Raw genomic sequence first — 18,566 nt, forward strand, 5'->3', positions numbered from 1 at the left:
AGAAATAGAAATAAAAAATAAGAACTCTTTCCCAGCCATCTTTTTACAGGGTTGAATGTCTGTTGTTAGCACCAATACTATCACATAGGAGAAAGGAGAATGAGACTCCCAACAGACCAATGGTTGGGGAAGGAATATGTAAGTGTAAGCTTTTAGCTGCCAATAATGTTAACTTGTTGTTATGTGTTGGCGAATGGTTCGGCCCGAGCATAATTTCGGGCCAAACATTTGCCTGTTTGGCCATTCGCCGAACACCCGAAGCTGAAGGGTGTTCGCCCCAATGAACACCCTGCAAAACACTGAGCACTGCACAGTGCAAGCTTTCCCCAATCAGGGCGCAGTGTAAGCTGGTTGTTAAGAAGCGTGGCCAGGAAGCCCTAGCAACCGATAAGTCATCAACTTTCAATGGGTTTCCAGTGTCTGTTAAAAAATAAAGAAAAAAACGGTGTGGGCCACCCCCCAGTCCATACCAGGCCCTTATCTGGCCATGCAGCCTGACAGGTCAGGTAAGGGGGGGGGGGGTAACAAGGGGGTCCCCAGATCCCGCCCCCCCCCACGTGAATGGGTATCGGTTACATAGTATCCCTACCCATTCACCAAAAAAGTGTACAAAAGTAATACCTACATGAGACAGCTTTTGACAAGTCCTTTATTAAAAAAAAATAAAAGAAAAAAATAGTGTCCCTTGATGTAAATCCATCGTCAATCATACCGCCTGCCAACCCCAAAAAATAGAAAAAATTTAAAACGCTCTCGCCTCTTGGGAGGCCTCCCACTGTATGCCTGCGCTTTGACATTTCTTATATAAGCAAGGGGCAGAGCCACCTGGCTACGTCACCCGGTGGCACTGCCCCCTTCTGACGTCATGTCCATAGAGCCCCCTCCCGCCCCAAAGCACCCACCCCCCCATGTTGAGAGCCTGGTATGCCGCCCCCCCCCTCTTCCTGACCTGCCAGGCTGCATGCCTGGATAAGGGTCTGGTATGGATTTTGTGGGGGGACCCCACACCATTTTCTTCCTTATTTTCTCAATAGCTGGGTGCCGGCAATAAGCGCGAGTCATTTTAAATTGGAGTTGACTCGCTTTTCTTTTCTTTAGAAATTAAATTTTTGCTGTAGCACGTTTTATACATTCTACAAACGCGCTACTTTAGAGGCACATTAAGGGGACCCCCAGGCATTATATTTAAAGGAATTTTTCTTTTTTTTTTTGTTGTACTTTTAGCATATTTAAGATCACTGCTCCTGAAAAAACGATTGTTTTTTTTTTTTGATTGATACATGGCCCCCAAGGAAGTACACAGACCCCCATACCCCTTTTGTGGCCAATTACTTGCATATACAGTAAGCCTTCAAAATGGGCACTTTTGATTTTTCCCGTTCAGCTCCCATAGACTTTAATGGGGTTTGCAGTTCAGGTTAGAACATTTCCCCTGTTCAGGAGTTCTGCTGTGAACCAAATAGGGGGGTGTTCAGCCCATCCCTATTGTTTTGTCCTGCATTAGCAAAAACCCAGTTTTACTTTGAAAGGTAACCGTGGCCTGAAACAATTAAACTATTAAAATATTCTCAAATGCTTACAGAAAAAGGACTGAAGTCATACTGGTCCTTCTCTCAGCAAGCCAGCTGATTCTGCTCCCCCTTATTATCAGTGACTTAGAAGCTTAGCTCCCCCTGCTCTCCTCCTCCCAACAGTTCCTCCTCAGCTCCACCTCCCTGTAGTGATTCAGCTTAGTGTGCAGAGAGCTCTATAGCTCAATCTGAAATTTGCCCAGTTCTAAAATTCACCAGTATTTGGTCTTATCGGTGTCTTCTTTACTTTGAAGCAACACGTTTACTTTAATGGCGCCCCTTCTCCACCAGATTCTTTATATTTACCTTTGCAATACAGAGTTGTGACTTGAACGTCTCAGCCCACGCTCCGAACAGTGACTTAGCAGTCCAGTCCTGCTGCACATCCCTCATAGCACTGACCCAACAGTTTAGTTTCCTCCGTAGCCCCCTCATGGCATTGACCCAGCATCTTAGTTCCCTGTGCAGCCCCTTCCAGCACTTGACCCAGCAACTCCGTTTTTCAAGCTTCCCCTAAGAGCAATGACTCTAATATCTAATGTTACATAGTTACATAGTGAGGTTGAAAAAAGACACCAGTCCATCCAGTTCAACCTATGATGAGTGTGTGTGTGTGTGTGTGCATTTGTTGTTAATAGTACATTGTATACCCCTGTATGTTGTGGTTGTTAAAGAGGAAGTAAACCCTCCTCTGCAAGTTGTACCTATAGGTAAGCCTATGATAAGGCTTACCTATAGGTACTGTAAATATCTCCTAAACATGTACCGTTTATGAGATATTTACCTTACATGCAGCCAGTGACGTCACTGGCGCATGCCCTCTGAAGGAACGGCCGCTGGTGCCGTGACCGTCGGCTCCGGCCAATCAGATGGCCGGATGCCGCGATCCCGGAAGACGGGCGACTGAACATGTCGCCCGTCATACAGGTAAGCAGGCGGCACGGCGGGGCTCATTCTAAGGTAAGTATTTCATAATGAGCTAGTATGCGATGCATACTAGCTCATTATGTGTTTCTCTTTCAGGGTGTAAAAAAAAAAAAAAAAATCGGTTTACAACCTCTTTAAGGTGCCCATCTAAAAGCTTTTTGGAACTATCGATGCTCCCTGCTGATACCATTGCTTGTGTAAGAGAATTCCACATCCTTACCGCTCTGACGGTAAATAACCCATTACTCAGTTTAAGGTTAAACTGCTTTTCTTCTAATTTTAGTGAGTGACCCCGTCTTTTTAAATTCCTTTTCGCTAAAAGGTTTGTTCCCTTGCTAGGGTCACCAGTACAGTATTTGTACATTGATGTAATATCCCCTCTCAAGCATCTCTTCTCCAGAGAGAATAAATTCAATACTTGTAGTCTTTCCTCATAGCTGTCCTCCATTCCCTTTATTAGCTTTGTTGCCCTTCCCTGGACTTTCTCCAGTTCCAGCCAGCACTGAGGACCGGTGCCCAGAACTGGATGGCATACGCAAGATGCGGCCAGACCAAAGTCTTGTAGAGTTGGAGAATTATCGTTTTATCTCTGGAGTGAATCCCCCTTTTTTATACTTACCAGTATTCGGTTGGCTTTGCTTGCAGCAGCTTGGCATTGCATGCCATTGCTGAGCTTATTGTCTAATAGGACCCCCAGGTCCTTTCCCATCCTGGATTCCCCCAGAAGTTCTCCCCCTAGTGAATAACTTGCGTTTGTATTTCTGGCACCCAAGTGCATTACCTTACATTTTTCAATATTAAACCTCATTTGCCATGCCCTGTGTAGAAGTTATTGCCCTGCCTAGCTTAGTATCATCTACAAATACTGAGATTGAGCTATTTATCCCATCCTCTAGATCATTTATGAATAAATTAAACAGGACAGATCCTTGGGGGACCCCACTTTCCACACCCGCCCAATCTGAGTACTCGTGGGGAGCTCTGCAGCGGGAGAGTTGTCAGGAACAATACCATAGTGTTGGTATTAGTGTTGCTGACTGCTACCCTTAACAACAAAGATCTTTGGGTCAAGAGCATGTAGCAAATTGTAATGACTGCCCTAACATATATTTTTCTGGCTCCATTCCCAAGATTTTGCTTGTAAACCCTAACAATGAATGTATTCCTTTTGTCCCATTTTGGTCTATTAAATGTATCATTGAAAGCGCTGTCCCCATGATTAGGCTCCAAGTGGCGGAGTGAAACACCTTGAGGGAGTGGCCTGGTGGGAGCCCAGGCTTAGACTGCCATTCAGTCTAATACTAGTTGGTCTGCATAGATGTGCGGCTTCATTGTATCCATCCTTTGCTCAACAGTCGTTTGGAGCCGAGACAAGCCCCTTCCCTGGCCTGCACTCACAATGGTGGGCACAGGATTGCTTTACCTTGTAGCCTGAGCGGCAAACATTTTCCATTACTGGTTCACATTGAAAGCATTGTGTTATTTAGTAGATGTTTGTTAAGTGCAAAAAATACCTGTTGACCCTGTCTATAAATTTACAGTTGTCCTGTGTCCTTTCTTAAGGAGCCTAATCACCCATCCCAGTTCTTTACTTAGAATATAAAACACTGTCATACTATGTTATAAAGATAAGGAGAGAGAGGTGTTCTGTAGTTCATTCAAAATCAACTGGGCAAGGCTGAAACCATTTCAGTCTAGAAGAGGCACAGTTATGTCAGCCAACAGCAGGGAATTAGGAGCATTTCCTGCAGGACCAATATGTATTTTTCACATTTTCTGGGTCATTCAAGAGTTACAACATGGCAAATGGTGCGTTTATTGCAGAGATGTACTATGTTTATTGCTTTTTTGGCCATGAAATACACTTTAAAGGTCCATTTCAAACTGACTTCTCTGTGACTGGAGGCACATTATCAAAAATGCTTTTTATCCACAGATTCACTTAACATCTGTTCTTAAGCTTCGTCTTCATAACCTGCACGTCAAAGCCCATTCTGGTTTCTTCTTAAGTTATTGGTATAGTGGGTGCAGACATTGGTGATAAATCACGGTGTATCCTCCCAGCATTTTAGGCTGATTGGCCTGTGACAGTGTACCTATATCAAAGATGTGTAGCTTGCAGCTTCTTTTGAAGATGGAGAACAGTGAAACTGGATACAGTTTAATTGTTTCATGATATGCAATTCTACCCACAGGAGAGTGCTGCTCTGACCACATGTGCATATAATAGCCATTTGTCCATCCTTTTATTTTTAACTGGAGGAAGAGTACAGATGTCATTCATATCTCATTTCTGCCCTCACGTATTAAAGGTCCAGGTGCAACAACCTTTTACTTCACTTTCATCTAGACTTTCACTAGAGGGGACACACCTTGACACATGAAGGAAATTTAACATAACACTTCATTAATGTCTGTGGTGTCCATTGGACATCCTTCCATGTGCCGGTATACTACATCGGCCTTCTCTAAACTTTATTACCAGCCTCTTACCTGCTGCTTCAAAATCTTTATTTGTCCTCCGCCTACCTTCCCCTTTTTGTATATGCTTCATGACTTCTCTCTCACTCTTCATGGTCCCTACCTCCTTCTTCCATACTTCCATGCCTCCTACTTCCCTCTAAATGCTTCTTACACCATTGTTTTTTTGTTTCCTTGCATACTATCCGCCTCCCATCTCCATCTAGCATGTTTTTTTTTTTTTCTTACTTTAAACCTCCTATTTCCCTCTCACACTCCATGCTTCCCACCTACTAGTGTAGCACCCTCCTAGGTAGGTGCTAGGAGAAGCATTTTTTTGTGGCCCTGTCTGCTTATCAGGAGGGCCTGATCTATTAGTTTAGCCTGTCACATGTTTCCAGGTGTGATTGACTGGGTCTGAGGGAATGTCTCCACTGCAGCCAATGAGGGAGCTCATTGGACAGTGGAGGAAACCCAGCCAGTGGCACACTCTGTTTTATGTCAGTTCCAGTGGGAGGGCATTCCTGCAGTGCATCCTGGGATTGCACATAAATAGGAAGGGAGCATGTGACAGGGTGTCTTTTGGCGGGAGCATCAATCTCAGGAGGAGTTGACAGCTGTCTCTCCTCCTGTAAAGTGTGAAGGGGTCCAGGCAGTCGGCCTAGGGACCAGAGGTTGAGCTGGGCTGCAGAAAGGATCCGGCATGTGCTGACCGAGTGGAGCTGCTGGGCAGAGACCTTCAGGAAAAACAGTATCGTGAGTACTCAAGATCTGCCCAGGGGTCTGCCTAGGAGAGGGGACCACTCCAGAAGGTTAAGGTGATCCAGGAGCCAGCTAACCAGTAGTTGTGGCAGGGAAAGGGTGTGCCAAGTATTAAAGCCCTGAAGATAGGGAAGTAAAGGAGGCGCCAGTGTGGGCCCTGAAGTTTTCAGCAGTACAGTCAATGTGTACAGTTAGCTACCTCAGGAAGGAGTACCTCAAGGAGCTTAAAAGGACTTTAGCAGTCAAAGGCAAAGTCACAGTGTCAATTCAGCGTTAACCAGCATCCGGCCAGCGTTAACCAGCATCAACTCAGCGTTAACTGGCATCCGGCCAGCGTTAACCAGCGTCAAGCAGTGTTTTCTAGAGTCCCTGCCTAATTGTGCATAGTTCAGTTGTTGGAGTATCCCACCCAAGTTACCCTAAATAAACCCAAAAAACCCAAAGAAAAAGGACTGGTTCTTGTCTCAGTGCTCACACTTGAAACATGCCTAAAGGTACTTTTGTTGCTAACGGTGACCCAGGGGGACCCACATCCAGCACCTATGCTGGGAATTGTGCTACACTAATAACATGCATCCTACACTATTTCTTCTACCTTCCTTTCATACTTTGTGCCTTCCATCTTCTTCTCATGTTAAATGCCCCTCCTACCTCCCACTTAAATGTTTATTGCCCCATGGTTCCTTCTTTCCTTTTATACAGTGTGCCTCCTTCCTTTCTCTTTTACTCTATGCCTTCTATCTCTGACATCCATTATTCTTGCTTCATGCTTCCTACCTACCTCTGATTCTCTGTGCCTCCCATCTCCCTTCACCACACCTCCTGCTCCACACCTCCTTCCTCCCTTTCATACTCAGTGTCTTCTTCTTCCCTTTCATACTCCATTCCTCTTCCATTCTTCATACTCCATGTCTGAGGGTGGGCCCTGTGGCTTTCGCCTCTCTCTGTTAGCGAATTGTTCATAGTGGTGGCATCAGCAACTATCTGTGGTTTTATATGCAGTGGTTGATACCCTTTCATACAGTATACCTCCTCCTGCTACAGACACCTCTCAAGAAGTGTCCTCAAAATGCATCAGATGTCTTCATCTATATCACTTTGGTATTGTTCCCCTATAATCACTGTTCTTTGTTTCATTTCTATATTATATTTGTATATACAGTATATCGATGGTAACAATGTGTATTCTAGGATGCAGTGGCGGACTGCCTATACGGGGCGCAGCGGCGCCGCCCCCCTAATTAATGCGCTCGGCCCCTAATCTACATGCAGGGCACCAGACGCATTGATTTAAATGTTTTTTTTTTTTTTGAAGCACATGATTGAGGCTCTATTTGGCTTCAAAAAAGGGTGGGCTCGGGGCACTCTGAGTCCACGCATTTGTGTGACAATAGCGAATTGATATTCGCTATTGTCTTCCTGAGCCAATCAGGAAGCGGGTCCTGAGAACGATTGGCCAGTGAGCCTTAGTGAGTCTTAGTCCTGTTCGGCCGGGAGGAGAAGCAACAGCTCCGGAGCAAGGAATACCTGGAGCACGGAGCAGCAGCCCTACCCCGGATCCTTGTCACCTGCCTCCTAAGTTAAGAAGGCCTCTGAACGCTGCTGCCTGTAACGCTCCTGCGTTTTCTGAACAATGTGGATTTGCAGCTGCAGAAATACTCCACTCAGTAGTCATGTAGAGAAAAGCTGAGATACCAATCCCAACTCCCAAGACTCATCACTGTGGATAGTCTCTGATTCAGCATACAAATATACACACTCAATAAGATGTTCCTGGAGTGATCTATGTATATAGTAGTATAGTGGTGATAGGCTGAAGAGACAGGTTTAAGTAGAGACAATAGTTGACAGACACTTGAGAGGAATGTTCTTGAGAATGAGATGGTAACAGGAAGGATGCAGATAGGTTAGCAATCATGTATGGTAGTAGATGATAGGATAGCAGATGACATACAGGAGAGACTAACCCAGTGCAAGGATAGATGTTAGTAGGCTCAAGAGCTAGCAATCTAGATAGTGCAGATGATAGTAACAGTCCTTAGTATGCAGAGCTAGATAGTGTAAGCTTTAGTATGAAGGTTTATGGAGGATTCCCCTGCGGGGTACTTATCACTAGTAGCAAGCAGTAGTAGAGAGGTTCGGTATGAGCGGGTGATCCGGTAGCGGGATACAGGGATCAGCAGCGAGGTTCCGACAGCGAGGTATGCTTGCAAGCATGTGAGCTTCAAGGCAGGTTATGCGGCGTTGAACGAACAATGTTAGTGAGACCGCCGGCGGTTGAAATAGCCGCTCCTGCGGCGCTCAATGATGACAGCATCGGTCTTAAAGGTGTATGCGCACCTTACCAAAAGAGATTGGTGGGGCGCATACACTAAGGAGAGTGGAATTAGGGTACCAAAGGTACCAAAACATTACACTGCCCCATTCATGGGGGGGGGGGGGGGGGGTTTGTTGGCTTGCCGCCCCCTTTAATTTATGGTTAATACCCTTTAGTTTGTGCCTTTATAGTCCCATTCCCATGAGGGGTATGTGTTCTATGTATTGTACAGGATGCCAAGGTTGGGTCCTGGACAGATGTATGTGGCACCTGTGTTTGGGTTATGGTCCCGTTAAGAGAAGAGAAGTGTGTGGGTACTCAGGGGTCTCACCTGTGGCAGGTGAGAAATTCCGGGGTAGCCATGTAAAGAAGAGGACTGCAATTTCGGAGGCCCTGAAGTGACATTCAGGTGGGGAAAGGGCCTTCACCTCTGACTACAGGGACTCCAGTCTACACAGAGTTAAGGGTTTCCAGGAAGCAGCACCTAAAACAGGAAGAAATACTAAGTATGATGGTGTGTGAGTAGGAGTTGGAGAGAAAAAACTTTTTGGAGTGCTGCACGTTTGCTGGAAGCTGCCAAAAAGCCAGACTGGGACTGTGCTAACTCTGGGGTAAAGTCCCATCTATGAACTGCCCTTTCATACTCCATTTCTCTTCCATTCTTCATACTCTATGTCTACTATCACCACTCTTTACTCCAGGCCTCCTACATTCATTCTCTTCCTTTCTGTATACTCCATGCCTGTCATCTCCACTTCAAAATCCATGCCTTTTTTGTACTCTTCCATTCTTTAAATTTCATGCATGCTATCTCAAATCCACAGTCCATGCCGTCTACCTTCCTCTTCTACTTTTCTTGTTCAATGCTCCCTTGCTATTTTTTTTTTCATATTCCATACCTGTATTTTTCATGCAGTCTGCTTCCTGGGCCATGTCTACGACCTCCATCTTGCATTCTGCTTGCTCTATGCTTTATTTATACCTCTAAGAGGCATAGGGTTCATAAAATGTATAAATGTTAAAAGAACTGGGCAGAGTGGCATGCTTAACCTGGAAGTCATGATAAACGCTATGCATGCCGTCCGGAAAGCCTTTTATCATTTCTCAATTGTTTTTATCCACATGTGAGAGTTATTTTAAGCACACATAAATGTTTTAAAGGATTTTATGCTATGTGATCAATCTTATTTCCTTCTGAGTACTGGTTGTAAGGAGAGGTGAGGAAGAGGATACACGGGATACTCAGTATGGAAGCCTTTGAACACAATGGAAGTGATGTGGTCTGGATGACTACTATATAAGCCATGTTTGACTGCTCTTTAGTTAGAGAGTCTACTGCTGTTGGTAAGCTTACATTTGTACCATTAAGGTGGCGGTTTCCCTAGCGAGTGGTGGTTGTAGAGCCTGGAGTAATCACTTTTGTTTGGGACTTAAAGTAAATGTTTTCACAAATGAAATTTTAATTTAAAAACCCACATAAAGACACTTTATATTATTATTTTCATGTTTCATTTTCACAGATGTATTTGTTAAAATTAGATTTCACTCATTGTATTTGCTTAGTGTATCACTTTATTTGCACATATGTCAGAAGAACTGCATGCTCCTGTATAGCAGTCAGGGGCTGCCATTAGTGGTTACTATCCGTGACCCACCTCCAACTTTAATTCAAGGTACTTGTTTCTTTCATTGTCATGATGCAGTATTAAAGATTATTTTAAGAACATCACTACAGACATTGTATGATCTGACCAAGCTGTGGTTTCTTGCTATCTAGGACAAGAAGAGACACTTTGGCTTTGGTATGAAAATTATTCTTGCTGTGCTTGGAGCAGAAAATATATTGTATTTTCCACTAAGCAAGATTAAGAGAGCTCCAGCACACTCTGACAACAAATTAATAATGTATCATGTACAGACCATGTGGTCTAAAGTAGTCCTCTTCTCCAGTGCCACCATTCTTAATGGTGACTTGGCACATGGGTAGACATGCTGTAAGTCTCTGTCGAATCCTGTGGACAACATCTCGCAAATCCCTCCTGGGGTGGCTATGTCACACAAATAGCGGGGTCTCTGCTAATGTTTAGGAGGAAGGGGCAGTTGGCAGGAGAGAGGACTTTCCAAAAAATGGGTTCTGGTTTGAGTATATTTTTTGATAGTGGAAAGCTGTTTTCAAGTATCTATTGATGTGCACTAAATAACCTTATCCTAATTTCAATCTGCAGTTAAAAAGAAAAGCCTAATTGCAGTCCATATTTCCATGTTTAAGCCCCAATATAACTCAATGTGTCCAAAATGTCAACAACTTCCAGGTACCTTCTATCATTTAATATGGGAGTGCCCAAACTGTAAAATCTCCCTGCAAGGTATCACGGAACATCTCTGCCTGGACTGGTATACCAAAGATTTCCGGCAAATAGAACATAATATATAAGTGCAGCCCATAGATCTACACAGCTGCCCTTTGAAAAGTCAAGCATACAGTTGGCCTGGACTAAAGAGTAATAGCTATCCACCATGCACTGAGCAAAGTACAGATACAGGTAAGGTACAGCAATGAAACTCCAATAGTGTCTGAATCTGAGTATTGTACCTATATTTTACATTTTGATTAGGAGGGTGTGGGGGAGGGGGTTATCAGACAAGCATTTTTGTATAAAATTTCAGTTAGGTTTTCCTTCTGTTGTCTGCATAGATTAATTATAGAAAAAAGAGAACACTATACTAGTGTATTTCCCCGCGACTCGGAAAAGGTTTTAATTAAATCTAAGATAAAAATATAAATTTATGTGTGTAGTTTGTGAGATATAAATATAAAAAAATTATATATATTGTGTGGCAGCAGCTGTAGATTTGAAATGGATGATAGAAAAATAGCCTAAGCTATATACAACGCTTGCCGCAAAAAAACTTAATAATGTGAATACTGTTGAAAACTTATCTTTACAGTATAAGTGAAAATACAAATCAATAAAACATATGAAAATTAATAAAAGGTTCCAAGAAATTGATAAATAAGTATTTTCCGGTGGTGATCAATAAATGTGAATAAAATAAAATAATTCAATAATTAAAGTCTTTTCAAATGGTGATCAGGTGCAAAGTGCTTCGTGCTCAATAAATAAAAGTTTGTGACTTTTGTGACGTGAATTCCTCTTTTCCTGTGGCTTGTGGTAGAAATAAATGACTTACCAGAATTATTGGGTCCTATGTGCTGTATAGCACTAGGACCTACAGCGCTTGGAGGCCGTTCAGGCCAGATTGGGGATCCCCTTTGTGGATGATCCTGGTGGGATACACGTTAGGTTCCTCCTTACCCGATCTCGATCCTCAGGATATGGGGTTAAAAGAAAGGCTCCAGATCGTGTATTATCGTTTTAAAAGTTTATTCATCAAATATTCATAAAAACGGAGCGAAGAAAGACTCAAACTCCAAGTATGCAGGCAAAGAAACCGCTTACAAACACCTCCTAGCAGAGTAGCGAGCGGAGTGTTCCGGCTTGCGTTCCACGTGGTACGTAGCGTGCTGACGTGCGTGCCATAACCTTGACGCGTTTCGTCACTTCCTGATTAATTGTTAGATTAATTGTTAAAAATACGTTCATGGTTGGATGGAAGAGCAATTTATAAGCTATAAAAGACTGTGATTCTCCATTCCCAGTGACTAAATGAAGCAGATTAGAAGGTAGGGGGCAAGAACATGTGAGAATGTGCTGCTGGGGAAGAAGACATTAAAGTGGACCTGTTGCTTTGTCCTGCATGGCCAAATCACAAGTTCACTATACGAGTTATAACTCTTAACACTTCAAAAAAATAATTTTCAGGACAAAATTAGCAAAGAAATATTACATCCTAACCATGTGAGATGTAACCCAAGGGTTACACCTACTACTAATGGAGAAGCTATGACCTTGAGGTCAGAAAGATGGAAATTCAGCTCCATCAGAAAAGTTTTTATTTCCTTCTCCAGTTTTAATCCTATAATGCAAAGGAGGAGACATTCAGATGGTTCAGATAATTATGGTGTCTGATTTTTCTTAACCTATATAAAGAGAACTTTCACTTTTGTGATTCATGATAAACTGCTTTGGTCTTTTAGGCATTAGTTAATATCTAAATACTGGATCAGTTTCCATATTAATACAGCAAAAGAGAAACAATGCCTATAGTGTCTAGAGTCTAGAGACAATGCAAAATGCCTCTCCAGATGACCCTACTAAACCAGCCATTTTCCCCAAGGATCATGGGAGAGTCAAACTGAGTAGATTAGAGTTGGAGAGAGTTGAATTTGAGGCTCCGCTGTCTCTCCGGCATGACTGTCAGCTCAGCACAATTGTCCTCTTGTGAGAAGAACATGAAAGGCAGGAAGAGTGGAGAGGGAGGGAGGCAGGATGTACGAGATGGCAATACAAGGAGAATAGACAAATATAGACAAGGAAATCTGATAGATGCTTCTTAACACAAATACAAAAGAGATGAGTAAGAGAAAGACCTAATATACCGCAATTACCCAAGTATAGGATCAACCACCTTTATATGGCATATACTGGTATCACTGACATTAAAGCAATCCTTTACTTTTACAGTAGGGGTCTCTAAACTATGGCCTGCGGTCCAATCTGACCCACTGCAAAATTGTATCTGGCTCTCTAAAGTAAGAGGGCACTATGATGGAAACTCTACAGTAAAAGGACATTCTGTTGGGGATGGGGATGCTGATGTAAGGTGGGACTCTGCAGGGGACACTGATTTAAGGGAGGAGTCTGATGGGGCCATGATCTAAGAGGGGACTCTGATGGGGACCCTGATGTAAGAGGGACTCTGATAAGGATACTAATGTAAGAGGGACTCTGTTGAGAACACTAACCTAAGGAGGGACTCTGATGAGCACCCTGATGTAGGGCAGACTCCAACTTGTTTTGCTGAAGTCTTTCTCAGTTGTTCTATCATATCATGCTGATTTAAAAAAAAACAATACTCATTAATTTTTTTTTTTTTTTCCTTAAACAAAGTCTTTATTGAAAAAACTCCAACACATATACAGAGAACTTCAGTGCTTGTAAAGAACATAATCCAAAGTAACAACATAGCGTCTGAATACAGTCATGTATAATTATAGTTATAATACATTCTGGACTCAGTGCAGCCATGGGGTATTGACAAAAGGGGCTGAGGAAGTCTACTCCAAGGTCCATGGGGTCTGGACTTTCCGCACAATATGCCACAAGTAGTTATAGATACCGGCGTATCTGGGGGGAAACTATCAGTGGCATCTCACTGGGAGAAAGGGGCAATTCGGGGGTGAGGACTAGATACATGTCTCTGGAGCCTGAACCCACTTGTCCCAAATTTTGTTATAATTAGACGGGCAACCTCGGTGAGCTCACTCATTTAATTTTAGTTGTTCATTTCTAACTTAGATATTTTTTGGTCAAATATACAAGATGGCCCTAGTACTGAAAAATTTGGAGACCCCTGCTCCAGAGGGTTTACAGAAACTATTACCATTAATATTTTAGCATACTGCATCAGCAGTAAACAGAAACAATGTAAATTCTATCTCTCAGGACCCAGTTATTTCCACAGTGGGTGCTGCCATCTTGCCTTTTGCACAGCATAGAGCAGTGGTCCTCAACCTTGGCCTACATGGCCCACTAACAGGCCAGATTTTCAAGATAACTGAAATAAATCCCAGGTGATATCATTTGCTGCTCAGTGATTGCAGTACTCTAGTCTGCATCTCCCCAAGGTAATACCTAAAATCTGGCCTGTTAGTGGGCCCTGTTGGCCAGGGTTGAGGACCACTGGCATAGAGAATGTGAAGTCAAGCTAGCAATCACATCAAAGATAGTTGCCCTTTCTATGCCAGTAGTGTCAAGTGTCATTGTTCTCTGCTTACTCAATTGGCAGGGGAAAAGGTTATAGAAGCAAAAGAGGGCTTAGCTGCTGAATTTGGAAAAAAAAGTAAAAATCTACAATCAACAACAGCACTGGTTAGTCTGCTTAGGCTGGAAATTTTGGGGAAAAGAGGAGTGCGGTTGCAAAGCACTGATGGACCTGATGATAAACGAACCAGTCTGCTTAGTTTACATGTTTGGGAATAAAAAAGTCAATTTAACACAAAACTCTAGCTTTTAGCTCTTGCATGTTATTATCAGATGTATACTTATTTTTAAAATTAAATCAAGAGTGATTACTCATGTGTCAAAATAAGGTATTCCATAGTAAAATTTGTTTAAATTGAACAACAACTAGGAAAAAGCATTGAAGAGTGCATCTATATCATCCATTTTCAGTTGCTGCTTGTTAACAAGACATTTCCCAGCATCCTCACCTATTCCCAGCTGAGATTTCCATGGCTTCGGTACATGTTTTTGACCCTGGACTCATCTACTCTTGACTTTTTCTGAACACCCCTTTCTCTTATTTAGCTCTAAACCCCAAGGGGGAATTACCCCCTTGCCTTTCTCTGATTTCCACTTTCCCCAGTACTTCCTACACTTTCTACCTGTTTCCATCCAGCTTTTCCTGTCTTCCTTCCCATAATTCTTTCTTCAATCCCTAATCTTTACTTACAGTCAAGACCCCACATTTTATGCTAGCCTCAAAGGAGGACACTTATCACAGAAAGCTAGATCGCCCTGCTTGAGTTTCTGATGTGCCCTGGACTGTCCTCTCTCTCCAGCACTCCTGTTACTATTGGTTAATCACATTACTGTTATTGTGCCTTTTGTGCTACCTTTCTCAACCGTTTCAACACAGAGGAATCAACACAGAGGAACCCTTGAAATAACATTCCACTTTTGTTGCCAGCGGTTTCGATAATAATGGCTGTGTGTTGGGTTATTTTGAGGGGACAGCAAATTTACACTGTTATACAAGCTGTACACTCACTACTTTACATTGTAGCAAAGTGTCATTTCTTCAGTGTTGTCACATAAAAAAATATAATAAAATATTTAAAAAAATGTGAGGGGTGTACTCACTTTTGTTAGATACTGTACCTGTGATGATTGCACACAACATTTAGGGTAACTGCTACAAGCTGCCCACAGAGAAATCCCAATTTCAACAGTACTGTCCACTAAGAAAAGAAAGCTTACAGAGCCCACCGAAACCTATAGTAAGCTACCCCAAGCGCTGAATGAGGACGGTAAATATAATGTATAAGATGGCAATGCTGCTACTTAACAAAAATAAATGTAGGCGATAGAAACAATAGAAGGTATTCCAAAATACTCTCTAGATGAACCAGTAGCGCAAAACTTAACAAAAAGTTAGTGCCATAAATGTATGTATATAAATACACAACTAGTAAGACTGAACAAAGTCCAACACTGCACAGATGTCACAGGAAAAAATACTATTGATATCATTCAGTCCATGATTCTTCAATAACTATCCTGGGATGATTTGATATACAGGTGTAGTTTTCAAAGGGTCACCACCACCACCGTGCTCCAAGGGGGGAGGAGAAATGCCCACTCACCAGATGCTGTGGCCCAAAGCACTCTCGTGTTTGAGCAGTAAAGCCTGTAAGGTCAATGCTCCGCAACATCCACACCAGGTATCACACCAACTAAGACCGTTAAGGCTCGGCAGCATAGGGAGAGAGAAGCAAAAGCCCACTAGCGTGATAACGTTTTAAAAGGCTTTATTATATAAAATACGTATCAAACTCACATGTTCTGCAATCAAACATCCGCATATCATGTCAAAAGAGTAGGAGGAGGGTGCCCTTCGGGGGATGATGTCCAGGCTCCACGCCGTGAACCTCGCGCCTTCCGGGTATCCTGAGCTCCTCTACAGTAGGAATGGTTACGCCGCCTGGTCACGCCCCGACGCGTTTCGTACTTCCGACTTCGTCACCGGGGGCGTGACCGCGGCGGCTTGGCGGTAACCTTAAATACCACCGACCTTCCGCCCAAAAGGGCGGGGGCCGGGGTATGCGTCACCTCCCATTGGTTGCATGCGTAGTGCTCCGATCAACAACGGACTAGGTTGTCTAGGCAACCATCTCTCAAACTTCTGTTCTCTATGATCCCTCGCCCTATGACCCGGAACAAAAATACTCCCCTAGATCCAGATGTATAACATCAAACCACCGAAAGATATGGTATGGTATGATATATTCTAGGGGCTAGTAAAAAAGGCCAATTGGTTAAAGTAATCCCCACTGAAAGGTAATATAAAGCGAGCAAAACAACGCAACGTACCAATAGGATGGTGTTACAAAATTGCAGATAGTGTAACCAATGATAACACCTATCTGTATAACAAATGTATAAAAGGCAATCAAATGCCATGAAGAACCTTAAATCAAAACATACCAGAAACAACAGCAATAATCTTAAAATGGAGAATACTGATATATAAAAATGTATAAAATACAAAACGAGTATATAATTTAAATAACATAAAATGATTAAACGGTGGAACTCCAGAATTCTCACAGTTCACACACCATATAACCTCATCCAAATAATATATTAAAAAGATAAAATTCATAAAATAGAATTGGAAAATGTCAAACTAATAATCACTAATGAAACAATTTAAGTCCAATTCTATATTTAAACCTACAGGACTCAAAGATTGGGTCTGGAATATCCACTTGGTTTCACACCTCGATAACTCCCTGACCCAATTCACGCCCCTCCATGGAGGTGTAACACGCTCAATACCCCAGAATTGCAAGCAACTGGGGTCGCGTTGATGGTGTGAGCGGAAATGGGCCGGGACGCTATGTTCTTGTTTACCCTTAATAATGTTGGCGATGTGTTCACCAACTCTTATGGTCAAGGTGCGCTTTGTATGTCCAATATAGATAATTTTGCAGGGACACATCAGTGCGTACATCACATGAGTCCTGAGTCCAGACCCAATCTTTGAGTCCTGTAGGTTTAAATATAGAATTGGACTTAAATTGTTTCATTAGTGATTATTAGTTTGACATTTTCCAATTCTATTTTATGAATTTTATCTTTTTAATATATTATTTGGATGAGGTTATATGGTGTGTGAACTGTGAGAATTCTGGAGTTCCACCGTTTAATCATTTTATGTTATTTAAATTATATACTCGTTTTGTATTTTATACATTTTTATATATCAGTATTCTCCATTTTAAGATTATTGCTGTTGTTTCTGGTATGTTTTGATTTAAGGTTCTTCATGGCATTTGATTGCCTTTTATACATTTGTTATACAGATAGGTGTTATCATTGGTTACACTATCTGCAATTTTGTAACACCATCCTATTGGTACGTTGCGTTGTTTTGCTCGCTTTATATTACCTTTCAGTGGGGATTACTTTAACCAATTGGCCTTTTTTACTAGCCCCTAGAATATATCCATACACCGTCTTTCGGTGGTTTGATGTTATACATCTGGATCTGGGGGAGTATTTTTGTTCCGGGTCATAGGGCGAGGGATCATAGAGAACGGAAGTTTGAGAGATGGTTGCCTAGACAACCTAGTCCGTTGTTGATCGGAGCACTACGCACGCAACCAATGGGAGGTGACGCATACCCCGGCCCCCGCCCTTTTGGGAGGAAGGTCGGTGGTATTTAAGGTTACCCCCAAGCCGCCGCTGTCACGCCCCCGGTGAAGAAGTCGGAAGTACGAAACGCGTCGGGGCGTGACCAGGCGGTGTAACCATTCCTACTGTAGAGGAGCTCGGGATACCCGGAAAGCGCGAGGTTCACGGCGTGGAGCCTGGACATCATCCCCGAAGGGCACCCTCCTCCTACTCTTTTGACATGATATGCGTATGTTTGATTGCAGAACATGTGAGTTTGATACGTATTTTATATAATAAAGCCTTTTAAAACGTTATCACGCTAGTGGGCTTTTGCTTCTCTCTCCCTATGCTGCCGAGCCTTAACGGTCTTAGTTGGTGTGATACCCGGTGTGGATGTTGCGGAGCATTGACCTTACAGGCTTTACTGCTCAAACACGAGAGTGCTTTGGGCCACAGCATCTGGTGAGTGGGCATTTCTCCTCCCCCCTTGGAGCACGGTGGTGGTGGTGACCCTTTGAAAACTACACCTGTATATCAAATCATCCCAGGATAGTTATTGAAGAATCATGGACTGATTGATATCAATAGTATTTTTTCCTGATGCTACTGTGACATCTGTGCAGTGTTGGACTTTGTGCAGTCTTACTAGTTGTGTATTTATATACATACATTTATGGCACTAACTTTTTGTTAAGTACTGTCCACTGATTGAATTTCTCCACTGTAATGACACCACCGCCGCCCACAGTGCGCATGCCCTGAGGCCCTGGGCATGAGTAACCAAGGGACGCAAGGCCGGAAGAGAGAGCAGCGGCTTGGAACGCAAATGTGCTCCAGCCAACATAGGCTGGAAGACACTAGAGCCAGGGAAGAAAAACAGACAAACGCACACAACTGCTGGCATGGAAAATACAAAATAAAAGTATACATTGATGCACACGGCATACCCCACGACATGCCTGGATCCAGAAGACGCTGCTGCATAGGCCCAGGGTGTTTATGGCC

The sequence above is a fragment of the Pelophylax lessonae genome (genome assembly GCF_965119305.1).
Source record: "Pelophylax lessonae genome assembly, chromosome: 11".
Classification (NCBI taxonomy): Eukaryota; Metazoa; Chordata; class Amphibia; order Anura; family Ranidae; genus Pelophylax; species Pelophylax lessonae.